The sequence below is a fragment of the Podarcis tiliguerta genome (assembly GCF_965153285.1).
Source record: "Podarcis tiliguerta genome assembly, chromosome: 1".
Lineage (NCBI taxonomy): Eukaryota > Metazoa > Chordata > Lepidosauria > Squamata > Lacertidae > Podarcis > Podarcis tiliguerta.
The window spans coordinates 129,272,614-129,280,009 of record NC_139534.1 but is presented as its reverse complement, the minus strand read 5'-3'; positions in this window follow the sequence as shown (position 1 = coordinate 129,280,009).

Sequence of the window (7,396 nt, the reverse complement as noted above, 5' to 3'; positions counted from 1 at the left end):
TCTTGCTCTTGCTCACCTCTGTTTTCCTCTCAAGATTTTTCCTCGTTAATGCTCTCTCTCTTAAAAAGGGGTGGTATTGCAAGCATTCCGGCTATGTGAAAGTGTTCTGCATTATGGCCAGAGTGTGCCCTCCCTTTTCTGCATACCCAAGCCCATGGACTGGTAGTTGGGTCTTGCTATACAGCCACCATAACGGAAGAATCTTCCACTACACCAGAAGCCAGCAGGTTAGTTTAGGGCAGTGTTCCCCAACCTTGGGCCTCCAGCTGTTTTTGGACTACAACTCCCATCATCCCTCGCTAGCAAGACCAGCGGTCAAGGATGATGGGAATTGTAGTCCAAAAACAGCTGGAGGCCCAAGGTTGGGGAACACTGGTTTAGGGCAACCAGGACAAGGCCACACAGCCCTTGTGCATAGGAGGGCCATACAAGAGGATGTATCTGCCACCTGGGGCAGTTGCCTTGTTTTGCCTAATGAAGACAGCTTATGTACCGTATTTTTCGCACCAAAGGACGCACCGGACAATAGGACGCACCTTGTTTTAGAGGGGGGAGAACAAGAAAAAAAAAATCTCCCCCTCTGCCCAGCGCCCCTTCAGCGAAGCGGCAGGAGGCGCTGCGCAGAGAGAGGGAGAATTTTCCCCCTCGTTTTCCCGCTCTAAAACAAGGTGCCGTTTAAGGTGCGTTCAGGCGGCTACCTTGGAAACCTGGAGAGCGAGAGGGGTCGGTGCACACCGACCCCTCTTGCTCTCCAGGCTTCAGGTTCCTTTCAACCAGCTCTTTGGGGCTGGTGGGGGGAAGCCCATCACCAGCCCCAAAGAGCAGGTCAGAGAGCAGCGGAAAGGCGCAGCGGAGAGGCTGCTGCCATAGTCGCACGTCACTTCTCCAGCTGGGAGAGGGTCGCGGGGCTATGGCTTCTTTAGCCCCGTGCGTGCTCTCCCGGCTGGAGAGGTGACGGGCGGCTATAGAGGTTCCTGCGCGTTACCTCTCCAGCCGGGAGAGTGTCGCGGGGCTATGGCGTCTTCGCTCCATAGGACGCACACACATTTCCCCTTCATTTTTGAAGGGGGAAAAGTGCGTCCTATGGTGCGAAAAATACGGTAATTGAGGGATCTTGCACCTGATTTTGAATGACACTTCCCCTATCTTGAGGTTATGTGTGACTCGGCCCACACAGTCCAGGGGGAACCCCAGGGGGGATACAAGGAGCTTCGGGGAGAGGAGGGAAAGAACATGATTGGTTGCATGACCTTCAACTCATGCAGCCATTGGATACAATCCCTCTGTATTTAGCCAGGGGGTGTGTATTTAGGACAGTGGGGGTGTTGGAAAACTAACTGGATTTTGAAATTTAAATGTGAATCTCGACCATTTCCGATTTAATTTTGCAAATGTCAAAAAACAGATGTGCACCTATGCTACGGAATGCACACTCAATTTTCAGACATTTACGAGGTTTTCTGGAATGCTCAAAATCAACATGGGAATGCTGATGTTTTCCAAATATTTAGGCATTCAGAGTTACATAACCATCATAGAGTTTACTCCCAATTAATAGGCGGTTGCACACTTTGATCAGAGGCAGGTTGCAGCTGCCTCGAGCACAGTCGCTTCTCGCCACACACATGGATTTGACTGTTGGAACAACCATTTGTTTTGAGAAGCAACTTCCCTCCAGCTCTGGAAGCTAACTGTGATTAATGGAAAAGTGTGTATTTTATTTGTAGAATCAAGTAGTAGATTAAATTATGCAGTAGACGGTATATGGTTCATGGTTGCAGAGGACACCAAATCAAGATGAGCAGCAAGTGTTTTAGAAAACGGAGTGTTTCATAATAGTAATTAATTTGAAAATCAACAAGAAGCATGGTTGTGTTTCATTTAGGAGCAAGAGTGCCAACCATCTCTATAGCCAGGATGAGACAGTTTAACTGGTAGCAAAGTCTTCTGAGAAAATATCTAACTTAGCATGTCACCATGACTGTATTATGCAAGGCCAGTGTTTTAGGTTTTCCTTGATGCGTCTGGTTTCTGAGATAGAGGAAGCACTATTACTTTGTTCCCTGAGAGGAATACATTTTCACACTGAAGAGTTTGGATTTGATATCCCGCTTTATCACTACCCAAAGGAGTCTCAAAGTGGCTCACATTCTCCTTTCCCTTCCTCCCCCACAACACACACTCTGTGAGGTGAGTGGGGCTGAGAGACTTCAGAGAAGTGTGACTGGCCCAAGGTCACCCAGCAGCTGCGTGTGGAGGAGTGGAGACGCGAACCCGGTTCACCAGATTACGAGTCCACTGCTCTTAACCACTACACCACACTGGAAAAGAGGATGTTGATAAGGTGGTGGTGGTGGGGGGATTGAGAAGAGCTTCCAAGATGAAAAAAGGTCAAAAAGGCTTGTAGCTCAGGAGCAGAGCATCTGCTGTGCATGCAGAATGTCCCAGGTGCAATGCTCAGCATCTCATAGAATCATAGAGTTAGCAGAGACCACAAGGGCCATCGAGTCCAACCCCCTGCCAAGCAGGAAACACCATCAGAGCACTCCTGACATATGGTTGTCAAGCCTCTGCTTAAAGACCTCCAAAGAAGGAGACTCCACCACACTCCTTGGCAGCAAATTCCACTGTCGAACAGCTCTTACTGTCAGGAAGTTCTTCCTAATGTTTAGGTGGAATCTTCTTTCTTGTAGTTTGGCTCCATTGCTCCGTGTCCGCTTCTCTGGAGCAGCAGAAAACAACCTTTCTCCCTCCTCTATGTGACATCCTTTTATATATTTGAACATGGCTATCATATCACCCCTTAGCCTCCTCTTCTCCAGGCTAAACATGCCCAGCTCCCTTAGCCGTTCCTCATAAGGCATCGTTTCCAGGCCTTTGACCATTTTGGTTGCCCTCCTCTGGACACGTTCCATCTCCAGGCAGGGCGGCTGGGAAAGGTTCCCTGCCTAAAATTCTCCAGAGCTGCTGCCAGCCTGTGTAGACACTACTGAGGTAGATGGAACACTGGTATATGGCAGCTTCCTATGGCATAACCAGTCACAAGTACAGTGGTACCTCGGGTTAAGTACTTAATTCATTCCGGAGGTCCGTTCTTAACCTGAAACTGTTCTTAACCTGAAGCACCACTTTAGCTAATGGGGCCTCCTGCTGCCGCTGCACCGCCGCTGCACGATTTCTGTTCTCATCCTAAAGCAAAGTACTTAACCCGAGGTAGCACAATATTTTTCGCTCTATAAGACGCACTTTTCCCCTTCTAAAAAGTAAGGGGGAATGTGTGTGCGTCTTATGGAGCGAATGCAGGCGGGCAGCTCTGCTCAGTGCTCCCTTTAAAGAGCCGCATGGAACGTGTGTGCGGCTCTTCGGGGCTTTTCCCCCCGAGGAGGGAGAGGGCGTAGCCACGCACATCCTCTCCCAGGCAAGGGGAGCCTTCATCCCACTGCCCGGGAGAGGCTGCGCACAGCTATCCCATAAACCAAGACAGCCAGCGGGATTGCTGCGCAGCGATCCTGCTGGCTGTCCTAGCTTCTGGGATTCAGAATATTTTTTTCTTGTTTTCCTCTTCCAAAAACTAGGTGCGTCATGGTCTGGTACATCTTATAGAGCGAAAAATACGGTATTTCTGGGTTAGCGGAGTCTGTAACCTGAAGCGTATGTAACCCGAGGTACCACTGCATTAGGAAGAGAAGGGAGAACATGTTTTTTTAGATTACTAGGACTCTGAGAAGGAACAAAAGTTAACAGAATCTGTTTTGCAAGTTGAAAAGCACCTCTGGCAGTAGAGAGCCAATCTACGAGCAGCAGTTACACATCTGATGTAGATTTGCCCCTATCCTGGCTGGGGCTGATAGGAGTTGTAGCTCAAAACATCTGGGAAAACCTATTCTGCATAGGCAGCTGCTGCAGGAGAGCACCTGTTTTCTTTGTACCCAGAGACCAGTACCATTGTTCCATCTCTGAATTAGTGAATTTCGTAGCTTAACCATGTGCCGTGTGAAGAAGTCCCTTTTTTCCCTGTCCTGAAACTTCCAGCGTCTGGGGATGCCTCCCTGGAAAGAAACCCAGATGTGAAACAGCGGATTTGTTGCTGACTACCTCCAGGATCGGGGACGCGGGTGGCGCTGTGGGTTAAACCACAGAGCCTAGGACTTGCTGATCAGAAGGTCAGTGGTTCGAATCCCCGCGACAGGGTGAGCTCCCGTTGCTCGGTCCCTGCTCCTGCCAACCTAGCAGTTCGAAAGCATGTGAAAGTGCAAGTAGATAAATAGGTACCGCTCCAGCGGGAAGGTTAACGGCGTTTCCGTGCGCTGCTCTGGTTCGCCAGAAGCGGCTTAGTCATGCTGGCCACATGACCCGGAAGCTCTACGCCGGCTCCCCCGGCCAATAAAGCGAGATGAGCACCGCAACCCCAGAGTCGGCCACGACTGGACCTAATGGTCAGGGGTCCCTTTACCTTTACCTTACCTCCAGGATCAGAGGCAACAGGTCTCTGGGAACTCAGCTGAACATACCAGGGATTAACCCCAGGACCTTCTGCTTGGAAAGCTACTGCCAGTCCGATTGGTGGAAGAACCACATACACCTGCCCTTGCAGGTGAGAGCAGAATAAAACCATGAGACAGATAAATGGGTGGGGCTGCTTGACAACAGTAGCGACAAGAACATTTTCCCTCTACACTGCAGGCTTTAGGGAAAAGGTGCTATTAGCCATTGACTCAGGGGAGCAGTCAGAATCCCCCAGTGTGCATGAGAGGGGCACATTCCACAAGTAGGCAGATCTTTCCCTGTTTTGGTGCATTGCGTAAAGGTAAAGGTACCCCTGACCATTAGGTCCAGTCGTGACCAACTCTGGGGTTGCGGCGCTCATCTCACTTTATTGGCCGAGGGAGCCGGCGTACAGCTTCCGGGTCATGTGGCCAGCATGACTAAGCCGCTTCTGGCAAACCAGAGCAGCGCACGGAAACGCCGTTTACCTTCCTGCCGGAGCGGTACCTATTTATCTACTTGCACTTTGATGTGCTTTCGAGCTGCTAGGTTGGCAGGAGCTGGGACCGAACAACGGGAGCTCACCCCGTCGCGGGGATTCAAACCGCCAACCTTCTGATCAGCAAGTCCTAGGCTCTGTGGTTTAACCCACAGCGCCACCCTTGTCCCGTTGCATTGCATATGGTCTCCCAAATTAGCCACAGAGGCGTAAGGAGCTCTGATGGGACTTTACTTGGGTTATCAGAGCATAGATTTTCAACCTTTTTGAGGCCACAGCTCCCTTGATCAACTACATTCTTTCTGTAGCACCCCTGTGGGGCTCATGAGCCCAGTTACGTCACCCCTTGCCGGCAGAGCTGGCAGCCTCTTACCCTTTTTCAGACACCCTTGCGGAGTGTCCCCTCAGCCTCTCCCCTCCAGGCAGCTGCTACTGCTGCCCCAAAGAGAGGTGCCTCCTCATACTACCCTATTCTGGGAAGAGAAGGCCCCCCAGCCTTAGTGGCCCAACAGAGACTGGCCAAAGGTGGGAGGCAGCAGTGACAGCAGCAGGGCTGCTGCAACAAACAGCTGTGCAAGCCTTAAGCATTAAGAGGAGGGAGGGAAGAAAAGAGGGATGATAAATAATAATAATAATTTATTATTTATACTCTGCCCATCTGGCTGGGTTTCCCCAGCCACTCTGGGCAACTTCCAACAGAATATTAAAATACAATAGTCTATTAAACATTAAAAGCTTCCCTAAACAGGGCTGCCTTCAGGGGTCTTCTAACAGTCTGGTAGTTGTTTTTCTCTTTGACATCTGATGGGAGGGCGTTCCACAGGGTGGGTGCCATTACTGAGAAGGCCCTCTGCCTGATTCAGTGTACCTTGGCTTCTCGCAATGAGGGAACCGCCAGAAGGCCCTCGGAGCCGGACCTCAGTGTCCGGGCAGAACAATGGGGGTGGAGATGCTCCTACTGGACTGAGGCCGTTTAGGGCTTTAAAGGTCAGCACCAACACTTTCAATTGTGCTCAGAAACACAGTGGAGCCAGTGGAGGTCTTTCAAGACTGGTGCTATGTGGTCTTGGCGGCTGCTCCCAGTCACTAATCTAGCCGCATTCTGAATGAGTTGCAGTTTCCGGGTCACCTTCAAAGGTAGCCCCCCACAGAGGCCAGTGTTGCCCGCAGCACCCCTGACCATCATTCAAGGCACCCCAGAGTGTCACGGCACACTGGCTGAAAACTACTGTATTAGGGGGTCACTTTTGTGTTCATAGCAGACACCCAGATGCATACAACACACAATGACAGTATAGTGTTCCTTACAATTCTAGAAAACCCACAAGGATTCACAGAACTAGCCTCTCCCAATTCAGAATGAATGGAATAAACAACAATAATAAAAACCAAACCAGCCAACCTTAGGAAAACTCCTGTTAAAAGATTTATTGCAATAATACAATAAATTTTTAGAAAAACACACGCACCTGTTACCTAGTGAGGAAAGTGGCGCAAGGTTTGCTGAAAAGGCAGTCAGGGGTTGGGGACCCTCAAACATAAATCCCCCTCGGAGAGCACTCCTCATTTCAGAAGCTTCGCTCGGTATCTTTTGAGGCCACTGACCCCAAATGCGCAGCCTTGCCTCTGTGGCGCCACAATTATGACCCGCAAGATGCTCAGCCGGTTGTCTTCACCCACAACAGTCGGCTAATGGGGAGTCTGCTCCTCGCCATTCAAGCAGAACACAATCACACCTCAATTGCACTAAAGTTTTGGGCACACACTCCCAGTTTCTCCACATAGCTATATATGTGTAAAAACATTTATATATATATGTGTGTGTATCTATTTATATATACATATAAAACAAAAACCAACCGGGGAAAAAAACCATTGTTACCAAAAAAGAAAAAGTGTTTCTGGAAAGGATTTGACACCCTAACATATTACAATCCTTGGGGCGCACCTTTGTGAATTCCAAGTGGATGCTACACTATGGCGCTAGAGAGGCATCTTTTTAAGACAAAGAAATCAGGACTGACAAAAAGTTTGTGGTTTAGTGGCATTTCCTATTTAGAGGGTTTCCCCTCTCTTCTTTTTCAAACAAACCATAAATAAGCAGCAGAATGGATGAAACACATGGGGGAGGGGAGGGAACAGTTATATTTACAAGGGGGAAAGGGCCCGGGGCCAGCTGGGAGAACCCAGCAGCTACGAGCCCAGCGTTGAGCAGCCTAACTCCTTTGCAACTAATAAAGTGCCTTCTTTCACAGGACCTCCTTCCACACGTATCGTTTCGGACACAGGAGAGACTTGCAGGGCAGTGTCCCATGTTGAGCATCCTTTGAGGCAAAGACAAGTGAGCCCTGCGTCACCCGGTTTCCCTCCAGTCTCTCGTAGCTGGACAAAACCTCACCGGGAGCCTGTGAT